This window comes from Callorhinus ursinus, unplaced genomic scaffold (assembly GCF_003265705.2).
Source record: "Callorhinus ursinus isolate GAN/ISIS: 27379988/994484 unplaced genomic scaffold, GSC_fseal_2.0 scaffold36, whole genome shotgun sequence".
Taxonomy (NCBI): domain Eukaryota; kingdom Metazoa; phylum Chordata; class Mammalia; order Carnivora; family Otariidae; genus Callorhinus; species Callorhinus ursinus.
Window position 1 is genome coordinate 1283786 of NW_027397098.1, and position 12270 is coordinate 1296055.

Sequence of the window (12270 nt, forward strand, 5' to 3'; positions counted from 1 at the left end):
GCTCACTTCATGCTGTTGATTTCTAGTTACCTACCAGTGTAGTTGGAAAAGATACTTGGTATGATTTCAAGCTTCTTAAATTTGTTAAGACTTTCACCATATCATATGATCTGTCCTTGAGAATGGAGCAGAGTTCTTGATTTGACGGTGTTTTCACTCAGTATTTTGATGATAATAGTCTACCACTTCAGTCTTTCACAGAAGCTCTTAAGACAACTCTTCTGTCTCTGTCATTTCTCAGAAGGCAATCTTTCTTTTTTTTTGTACTTCTTAAGGTTATCTAAAAACAATTATGCTGGGGTGCCTGCGTAGCTCAGTCGGTAACCGTCTGCCTTCAGCTCAGGTCATGATCCCAGGATCCTGGGATGGAGCCCTGTATCGGGCTCCCTGCTCAGCAGGAAGCCTGCTTCTCCCTCTCCCACTCCCCCTGCTTGTGTTCTCTCTCTCACTGTGTCTCTCTTTCAGATAAATAAATAAAATCTTAAAAATAATAATTATGCTTCCTAAATCTCATCAATTTTTAAAAAATTCTCAGCTACTAATACGTTCTCTTCTCCATTCTTCCACCAACTACTGAACTCCAAGTAGATGTATAGTGTATCTTTTTTCATTCCATCTTCCATATCCCTTAACTGTCCCTCTCTTTCTCTATCTTTATTCTTTCTATGCTAAATTTAAGTAGTTTTTTCCCCATAATTATCTTTCAGTTAACAAATTTTTCCTTCAGAAATATAACTTACTAATTATCAACTATTTTTAAAAAATATATGATACATATTTTTATTTCTAGAAACTTTATTTCTTTCTCGCGTCTGTTGGTCACTTTTGGTCTCGCATCTGTTGGTCACTGTTGGTCACATAGTTCTTGTTATTTGTACAACGTTCAGATTACCTGTTATTTCTTTAAACTTGTAATTGTCAATCTTATATTTGTGTCTGATAATCCCAATACCTGACATCCTCAGGGTTCTAATTATGCCTTTGGTTGTTCCTGAAGACTTTCATTCAACATTGTTAACTCCTTTATGTATTGAGTCATTTTAGATTTGGAGTTTAATTTTGGTTTATCTCAATCTGTGGACATGCAGGGAAACCTGGCTTATGGATGTTTTCTTCCTGAGAGTTTATGTGTGTCCTTCTGCCAGGTTCCCATGGCACCATAATCCAAAATTAATTTCTTGACTTTACCTCTTCCAAGAGGTACAGTAAGTAGGTATTTTATAGCCCCCTCTTTCAATGAAAATATCACTTTTGATGTCCCAGACTTTATGCGAACATCTCAGTTCCAATTTCTTGAGGTTTTATCTCGTTTCTTCTGAATCATTAGTTGCCTTTAGGATGTTACTGACTTTTTTTTTCTTTTATACAGATAGAATTCTTACACCTTAGAATTCACCCTTACTTTATAGTGTAAAATTCAATAGATTTTAGTATATTTACAAGGCTGTGCAACCAGCACCACCATGTAATTTTAAGACATTTTCATCATCCTAAAACTAAGCCCATGCTCTTCAGCACTCATTTTCTATCACTTCTTCTAATTCCTGAGAACCACTAATCCCCTTTCTGTCTCTATGGAGTAGTGATTTATGGATGTATCATATAAAATGAATCATATACTTGGAGACTTTTGTGTTTGACTTTTTTCACTTAGCATGATATTTTCAAGGTTCATCTCTGCTGTAGCATGTATGAGTGTCTCTTTCCTTTTTAATGCCTGAATAATGTTCCCTTATGTGACCATACCACATATGTTTTTTTGTTCATCAGTTTATGGACATTTACATTGTTTCCACTTCAGAGATATTGTAAATAATGTTGCTATACATGTTCATTACCATTTTTTGTGTGGGCGTAATTTTTTTTTTCATTTGTCTTGAATGTATATCTAAGAGTGGAATTACTGGGTCATATGATAACCTATCTTTAACATTTTGAAGAAGCACCAAACTGTTTTACAAAGCAGCTTCATCACTTTACATTTATTGCATTACATTTTATTGTATGAAAGTAGCAATTTTTCCACATCCTTGCTTACACTTAGTGTTTTTTTATTATTATTGCCATCCTCATGAGTGTGAAATAGCATCTCATTGTGGTTTTGATTTGCATTTTCCATTGACTAATGACACTGAGCATCTTTTCATATACTTATTGGCCATTTGCATATTGTCTTTAGGAAAATATCGATTCAAAACCTTTGCCCACTTTTTAATTGGACTAGCTTTTTATTTTTGAGTTTTAAGACAATCTTTCATCAGATACAAGATTTGCAAGTATTTTCTCCCATTTTGTGAGTTGTTTTCACTTTCTTATTAGTGTCCTTTGAAACAAGAAAGATTTTAATTTTAACGAAGTCCAGTTTCTTAGATTCCTTTTACTTTCATCATCATTTTTTAAAGTTTTTATTTATTTATTTGAGAGAGAGAGAGAGAGAGCAAGGGGAGGAGCAGAGGGAGAGGGACAAGCAGTCTCCACACTGAGTGCAGAGCCCAATGAGGGGCTTTATCTCATAACCCTAAGATAATGACCTGAGCCAAAATCAAGAGTCAGATGCTCAGCTGACTGAGCCACCCAGGCATCCCTAGGTATCATCTTTAAGAAACCACTGGGCTGCTTTTTCACTTACCAGTTATGCTTCAGCCTCTTTATTTATTTATTTATGTATTTTGACCCTTGGGGATTTCTCTGACATTTGTGTATGCTCCGGTATCATTTAATAGGTGCTTTGTTGTATTTTTTCATAGCTTTTCTATTTTTTTAAGATTTTATTTATTTATTTATTTGAGAGACAGAATGAGATAGAGAGCATGAGAGAGGGAAGGGTCAGAGGGAGAAGCAGACTCCCCGCTGAGCAGGGAGCCCGATGCGGGACTAGATCCTGAGACTCCAGGATCATGACATGAGCCAAAAGCAGTTGCTTAACCAACTGAGCCACCCTAGTTACCTTGTAGTGGGAGGGGTTGCCAGAGTATCTAGATATTTTGTAGTGGGAGAGGTCCTGTGATTTTACTGCATGGAGTCAGTAAAACACACGTCAAAGAACACTTTCTTGGGAACTGAAGAGACTCAGTCTGAATATCTTCATGGTAAAATAGAGCTAATCGTAATAATATGTAATTCATGCAGTTATTGTAAGGGTAAAACAAGATAACATATAATACACGTGGTTGGTACATTCTGAGAACTTACTAAGTGTTGTATAATTATATCATTATTCATAATAAAGTTCTCTTCAAAGTGTCTTTAGAAACTGCATGTGTCAACTACTTAGTGATTTCTTTCAGTAAGAACAAAATATTTTGGAAATGCTACATTTCCTGAATGGGAGTTTATCGATCACTATATATTTATTAATTTGTTTTACAAAGTAGGACAGTGAAGCTGAGAGAGACATAATAGGCTAAAGAATTGTACCAAATCAGAAGATAATAGAACTGAGACTTGAACTTAGCTTAGCTGACTTCGAAATACATTACCATTTTTACTCACTTCAAGAATCTCTTATATGTAATTTCTCATTCTGTGTAATAATTCTTCAGTAATTTTATTATCCACAAATCTGATCCCATTATATGTGATGGTTTTCTCTCTACATCTGTTCAATACTGTAGTCACTAACAATAAGGAGCAATAAGATTTAGATTCAAATAAATTAAAAGGGAATATTAAAAATTTAATTCTTTAGTTGTACTAGCTACAATAAAAACCCTTTCTATTCCCATGTGTCTAGTAGCTATCACATTGAGCAGCACAGATATAGAACATTTCCATCATTATAGTAAGTTCTGTTGGACACTATTACTCTAGATTTTTTTTTCATTGAGGGAACTACATCACGAGTTGTATCAGAGCCTTAGTTTGTTCCTTTATTGCCCTTTGAAATCATACCAGGCACTTTTGTTCACTGCAGTCTGCCCTTAACCATATCAACAACCATAAGCTGCAGTCTGCCCTTAACCATATCAACAACCATAAGCTGGGGAAAAGACTCCAATTTGGATGGCATTTGTACTTTGAATGCCCTATGCTTTGGCTGAGTGAATAAGGTACTGCTTTCCTATCCTAAGCCGGGGTTTGGTAACCATCCCTCCTGGGGCATACAACAACATTTCAAATCAAAGTGACTCACTGCCTGAAAATAAGCTGAAGCATAGCCCAAATGCAAGTATATAAAAATTATTTTCTCCTAAGAGTGAACCTTGTATAACCATTTATTTCTATTAGACAAATTGTGGAAATCATAAATTGTGGAAATTCACTGAGTCCTGTATACTCTAAACCTTTCTTGTGTAAAAAGAAAGAAGGCTATTGCATCAACAAGCATTTATTTCAATTTTAAAGAAAGAAATTGATTCACCAAACAGGGCACTACTAATAAAAAGTGTAATACTTAGTGTCTATCAAGTGAAGATCATAACACCCTTTACTTACTGTTCTTAACCTCATAATGCCTGGCAGAGAAATTGAAACAAATTATAACAGATATGTTACAAATATCAATTACAAAGCTGGAGCTGGAGTACTTCTCTGACTCTTGGATCAATGATTTATTTCAGCTTTGGTGTATTTGTATTTTAGAGGACTTCGTGGCCAGTATAATTTTGATTTCAAGATGACTCATTAGTTAATAACTGAAGAGAAAAGGAATGAGAACCTCTGAGACTAGAAGCTAACCTCTGATTTGGCATTATCCTCATTTTACAATTTCATTTATGCAATGAGTGAAGCAATTATACAATTTAGGTTATACAGTAAATTTACAATTTATACAATTTCATTTCTCAGTAAAAAGAATACGATTTCATGGATTGGTCCTCAGTAATAAGACAGTGCTTAGAAAACATAGCACATATTTCCATAATTGTAATACTTGGTGAAAAAAAAAAGTCACCTTTTAAAACTGAAGGTAATAAAAGGCAGCAGAAAATACACGTGTTTGCAAGAATTGGTTTGTAAACAGTAGACTCTATGAGGACAGTGATGGGTCTCTCTTACCACCCCATCTTTGCTACTTGCATAGCACCTGGCAAATACCAGTCACTCAATAAATACGTACCAATTCATGTGATCAGATAAAAGAGAGGAGTTCCAAATACTACCTGAAAACATAGCCTTTATAACCATGACTAAAGAGAATATAAGATAAAATGATATTTAATTTTATCAAAATGAATGTTGCCTTAACAGATAGGTAATATCAGAGGTCCTGTGATTTTACTGTGTGGACACAGAAAAAGGAATCCAAAACTCAGAAATTATCTAAGTAATATGTCAACAACACTAATGGGGAGTAGAGAGTGGTACTCTGGTATAAATGACCCAGTATGTATAGTATAGGTCATCTCTGAACAGAAGTATCTTCAGAGAGGCATGGGTAATTTATGATGGTTGGAGTTGTTGGAAATATGCCATAAGAATGAAGATACAACTTCCCCCTTTCTTATTTCTTATTTATTTCTTATTTCTTTTGTTCATCAACCTAGTTTATGATCAGTTTTCCCATGGTAACCTATCCATTCATGTCAGATACTCTAAATACATGACTATTGTGACAACCACATTTCTAATTGTTATTTTATAAATCAGCTTTCTCTTTTATATGTCAATATCTCCTATCTTGGGGTTAATGTGACTCACTTCTCCCAAAACTTATTATCTCCTAAGAAACTAATAATAGAAAATTGCTAGGCTTGGAAAAGTTTGGGGACCCTTGATCCATGATGACTCCCAAGACACAGAAATTTGATTTCTCCGTGAAAGAGCTACTTTGTTTTTTATCAACTTTTTTTCTGTAATGGCACCATGACTGATGAAAAAAACAAAAGTCAACTCCTGGTTTCTAGTCTGACCTATAATGAGCTTAGAAGTCATTACTCTCATCCTCATAAGAAAAAAGTGGAACACACTAAACATCAAACTGAAAGACTTCTTAGATCCATTAGAAAATTGAGATCACAGGGCAACCTGCTGCCCTGAAAAATGGAGAGATGGACAGGAAAACTTAAACAGTAATTGCTTAATTTGGGGGGATTGAGTGCAGACCAAATTGAGAGATAAAAATGTCTGGGACCCTAGGCTTGAAAGGCCCCACACTTTTATGTGTTATATCCCTAGGAGCACCACTAGGACCTCAGGGTGAAGATCAGAGAAAAATTCCCTTCTGTTCCCAATGAGGTCGAGGAAAAGTAATTATTTTGAAATATATCCAGGTCATACTGTTCTCCCTAGAAAGCTCTGCCCTCTCAGAAAAGTACATTACCAGAGCCTTCTTGTGTGAACTGAAGCAGGGAGTGGGGAGCTGGGAGACATTTGTGAAGGTCATAGCCTACTGGCATGGGCCCACAGAAAGCCTGAGTCCTTATCATAGGTCTAGAACATGGACTATATTTTCCTACCACATCAACAGGGCCCCTATATAGTAACAGGGGATTACAGCTGGAAGACCTGCCAGGCTCAGACTCTGTTTAAGAAGGAGTCTCTAGGGAAACCCAAAGCCAACAGGTGAGACAAAACCAAGAATGGTAAAGGAAATCATAGGCTCTAACACCTGCAACTATTGGAAACAGTAAACACAACCTCACTCCCAGCCAGATAAAATAAAACCTCATTCTAAAGGCCTCTTTCCCTCAGTTCCATTTATCCAATACATGATGCCTAGCTTTCAACAAAAAAGTACAAAGCAAAATAAAAGGCAAAAAACCAAAGTCAGTAGGGACAAGGTAAATGTCGTAACCAGACTCAGATATGGCAGAAATTTTGGAATTACTGGAGCAGGGATTTAAAATAACTATAATTAATATTCAAAGGACTCTAATGGAAAAAAGTGGGAGACACGCAAGATGAGATGGCTGAAGTGAATGGAGATAGGGGAACTCTAAGAAAGGATCAACAGGAAATGCTAGGTATTGAAAATCCAGTAACAGAAGTAAAGAATGCCTTTGATGAGCTCATTAGTAGACTGGACTATGGCTGAGGAAAGAACAGGGGAGCTTGAGGAAATGTCAGTAGAAACTTCCCAGACTGAAAAGTAAAGAGCAAAATAATGAAACAGGATATTCAAGAATGGTAAGACAATTACAAAAGAACAATATAAGTATAAAAGGCAATACCAGAAGAAATAAAGAAACAGAAGAAATCATTGAAGTAATAATGACTGATAATTTCCCCAAATTAATGACAGATATCATCAAACCACAGATACAGGAAGCTCAAGCACCAAGTAGGATAAATACCCAGTCCACACCTAAACATAATAGATTAAAATGACAGATAATCAAAGTCAAAGAGAAAACCTTGAAAGAAGTCAGAAGGGGGAAAAATTTACCTATAGAGAAACAAGAATAAGAACTATGTAAAAAAAAATTACATCAGACTTTTCTTCAGAAACCTAGCAAGTAATACATAGTGGAGTTAAATGTTGAAAGAAAAACCCATTCAACTAGAATCCCCTCAATTTTTATTTGAAAAAAGACCTTTTTTTCACCTTCACTTTGAAGGAAAGCTTAACTGGATGCAGAATTCATCAAGAGTAGACTTGTTTTGCAAGAAAGTTAAATGAAATTCTTCAATGAGAAGAAAAATGATATGTCAGAAACTCAAGTATACATAAAGGAAAAAGCATTAGAGAAAGAATAAATGAAGGTAAAATAAAATATTTTTTATCTTTCTCATTCTTAATTGGTCTTACAAATAGCAGTTTAAAAATAATAACAATGATGTATTAAATGATTATAACATGCATAAGTGAAATAAATGACAAGAATGCAAGAAAGGATAGGAGAAAGGAATTAAAAATATTCTAAGGTACCTGCACTTACACATGAATTATGCAGTGTTATTTGAAAGTGTACTGGAATTAGTTGGAAGGGTATACTGCAAACTTTAGGGCAACCAGTAAAAAATTTTTTCAGGAGAAATATAATTGATATACTAAGAGAGAAAAATGGAATCATATAAAATGCTCAATTAATACCAGAGAAGGCAGAAAAAAGAGAAAACAAAAATATAAACAATGAACAAAGCAATGAATAAAAAGTTACAAATAAAGTAGATAGATATTAATCCAACTCTAACAATTATTACTTTAAATATGAATGATCTAGATACACAAATTAAAAGACAGATTTTCAGAGTGAATCGCACCAAACTGCATGTTGTCTACAAGAAACACCCTTTATTTTTTATTAAGATTTTATTTATTTATTTGTCAGAGAGAGCACACAAGCAGGGGGAGCAGCAGAGGGAGAAGCAGGCTCCCTGCTGAGCAAGGAGCCCAATGCAAGACTCCATCCCAAGACCCTGGGATCATGACTTGAGCCGAAGGCAGACACTTAACCTACTGAGCCACCTAGGCGTCCTGAAACACACTTTAAATATAAAGAAACAAGGCGTGCCTTGTTTTATATATATATAAAGAAACAAATAGATTAAAAGTAAAGGTGTGGAGAAAGTTACACCATATTAAAACTAATAAAAAAGAAGATGGGAGTTGTTGTATTTCAGACAAAACAGATTTCAGAGCAAGGAACATTACCAGCAATAAGGAGAGGTATTACATAATCATAAAAGAGTAAATTCTCCAGGAAGACACAACAGTCCTGTTGAGCCTAAGAACAGAGAATTAAATGAGGCAACAAGTGTCCATTGATTGATGAATGGATAAAGAAGATGTGGTGTATATGTGTGGGGGGATGGGTTAGCCCAGGGATGGATATTAAGGGTATTAAGGAGGGCACATATTACGTGGAGCACTGGGTGTTATACGCAAACAGTGATTCATGGAACACTACATCAAAAACTAATGACGTACTGTATGGTGACTAGCATAACATAATAAAAAAAAGATGTATATATATGCAATGGAATATTTTTCAGCCATAAAAATTAAAATCTTGCCATTTTCAATGACATGGATGGAACTAGAATGTGTTATGCTAAATGAAGTAAGTCAAAGACAAATAGCTTATGATTTCACTCATACATGGAATTTAAAAAAACAAAACAATCAAAGGGGGAAGAAAAAGACAAATCAAGGAACAGAAGAGAACAAACCAGTGGTTACCAGAGGGGAGCAGAATGGGGGAGATGGGTGAAACAGGTGATGGGGATTAAGGAATGCATTTGTCATGATGAGCACAGGATGATGTATGAAAGGGTTGAATCACTATACTGTACACCTGAAACTAATATAACACTGTATGTTAACTAACTGGAATTAAACTAAAAAACAGATAAGTAATGAGACAAAAATATATAGAGCTGAAAGGATAATAGACAAATACACTACTCTTGTTGGAGACTTAAATACCCTGCTATCTGTAATTAACAAATCTAGCAGACAGAAACTAATAAGGACACATTGAACTGAGGGTGCCATCAATCAACTGGATCTAACTGATATTTATAGATCCTACAATTGCAGAATATACATTCTCCTCACGCTCATTTGAACATTGACCAGGAAAGATCGCATTTTGGCCCAAATAACTCATCTTAACGAAACTGAAAAAATAGGAATCATGCAAATTAGGCTTTCAGACCACAATGAAATTAAACTAGAAGTCAGTAAAAGAAAGATAGCTGAAGAATCTCCAAATATTTGGAGATTAAACAACACACTTCTAAATGACACATGAATCAAAGTAGTCTCAAAATCAAAAGTATTTTGAATTAAATGAGATGAAAGTACAATTCATCAAAATTTATAGGATGCCGCACAGTAGTGCTTAGAGGGAAACATATAGCATTAAAAAGATATATTGGATAAGAAGAAATAACTAAAATCAAGAATCTAAGTTTCTATTTGGGGAAACTAGAAAAAGAAGAACAAATTAAATCAGTGTGGTCAGAAGAAAAAACTTCCCAACTTGATCTATAGATTTAATGTGATTCCAAACATAATCCCAGAAAGTTACTTTGTGGACAAACTGATTCTTGAGTGTATATGTAAAGACAAAGAACCAATATAACCAACATGACTGACAGTACTCAACTTCAGGATTTGTTTTAAAGGTATAGTAATCAAAACTCTTTGGTACGGGCGAAAGAACAAATAGATCACTAAAATAGAATTGAGAGCCCAGAAATGGACCCAAACAAACATATCAACTGATTTTTCACAAAGGAGCAAAGACAATTCGGGGGGGGGGGGGGGGAAATGGTAGTCTTTTCAACGAATTATGCTATAACAATTAAATATTCACATGCAAAGAAAGAGAAATAAATACATACACAGAACTTATACCTTTCACAAAAATTAATCCAAAATTGATCATCCTTAAATGTAAAATACAAAATTATAAAACTCCCAGAAGATAAAGTAAAAAAAAAAATTAGGTAACCTTCGGTTTGGCAATGGGATCCTTGGACAAAATTTCCAAAGCATGAGGAATGAAAGAAAAAATTGACGTACTTCATTAAAATTATAAACTTCTGCTCTGTGAAAGACACTGTTGGGAGAATGGAATACAGGTCATAGATTGGGAGAAAATATTTACAAAAAGCATATTTGTTAAAAGACTGTTATCCAAAATATACAGAGAACTTTTTTTTTTAGTTTTCTTTAAGTAAGCTCTGCACCCAATATGGGGCTTGACCTGATGACCCCAAGATCAAGAGTCGCATGCTCTACAAACTGAGCCAGCCAGGTGCCCCTGCAAAGAACTCTTAAAACTCAGTGAGACAGCCAATTCAAAAACAGGCAAAAGGCTAGAACAGACACTTTACTGAAGAAGATAAGCTGATGGCAAATAAGTGTATGAAAAGATGCTTAACCTCATGTCATTAGGGGAAGAAAAATCAAAGTGATCATGAGGATACCACTGTTCCCATTAAAATGGTTAGAAACCAAAAAAAACCTGACATCACCAAGTGCTGGAGAAAATGTAGAGCATGGGAACACTTATTCATTGCTGGTCAAAATGAAAATGTATGACCATTTTAGAAGACAGTGTAGCAGTTTCTTACGTATCTAAACTAGTCTCAACATACGATCTAGTAATTGCACTTCAGGGCATTTACCTAAATGAGTTGAAAACTTAGGCTGTTATGATCATCTACCCCAAAAATATGTATTGCAGTTATGATTACCAAAAATAAAATCAAGCCAAATATCCTTCAGTTGGTGATAAATGGATAATCTGCGGTATATTCATGCAATAGAATATTATTCAGCCATAAAAACAAGTAAATTTTTTTTTAAGAGAGAGAAGAGAGCAGGGTTGGGAAGGGGCAGAAGGAAAGGGAGAGAGAGAATCCCATGCAGGTTCCATGCTGAGCACAGAGCCCAATGTGGGGCTCGATCTCACAACACTGAGATCATGAGCTGAAAGCAAGAGTCTGACGTTTAAATGACTGAGTCACCCAGGTGCCCCTAAACAAGTAAACTTTTAAGCCACAAAAGACATGGAGGGAATTAAATGTATATAGCTAAGTGAAAGAAGCTGGCCTGAAAAGGCTACATTCAGAATAATCAACTGTATGACATTCTGGGAAATGCAAAACTAGAGAGAGAGTAAAAAGATAGGTGGTCACCAGGCATTCAGGGAGAGGGGAGTATCGATGAATAGGTGGAACACAGGGCTTTTTTAGGGCAATGGAAGTATTCTGTAGGATACCATAATGGTGGATATATTGGCGGATGACAAATGGTATACATTTGTCAAGACCCACAGAAATGTACAACACAAAGAGTGAACCCTCGTTTAAACCAATAATTATCAAATTTGGTTTATCAATTGTAGCAAATGTGCTATACTAATGCACAATACTAATCATAGGGGAAATGGTGTCTCTAGAGGTGGGGCGAGTGGACAAAGTGTATATATGGACTCTCTTCTATAATGCTAAAGCTACTCTGGAAAGTCTATATTTAAAAAAAATCAGTTCCGTGACTAGTAGGACATGCTGAATTGTTTTCATGGTATAACTATGAAATTTAAGATACAATAACCAGTTGATAGCATTCAGTAAGCAACATGTTAGCTGTCATTTTGATGTACTAATCACTGGAAAAAATTAACAGCAGCCCCTAAAGATGTCTGGCTTACAACAAAAAGAGAGTTGGGAATAAGAATCTGGCTCACATAATATTTCCTGCATCATCCTACCCGTAATGCTGTCTGCCAATTTGACTAATCTCTTAACTAATTAAGATTTAAAAATTTTTTCATGATTGCATTTAGTGAAAAATTTTGGAACTTACACCTTATTATACATTTCATGATCTGGTAGTAACACTGAGAAAAGTTAGAATTAAGAAGAAAATCT

General features: G+C 35.1%; 1 long non-coding RNA gene across 1 annotated transcript in view; it reads left to right on the forward strand.

Moving 5' to 3' along the window:
- Positions 1-12270, forward strand: part of LOC141370483 (uncharacterized) — a 90587-nt gene that overhangs the window by 39708 nt on the left and 38609 nt on the right. The gene's annotated exons all lie outside the window — the stretch shown is intronic.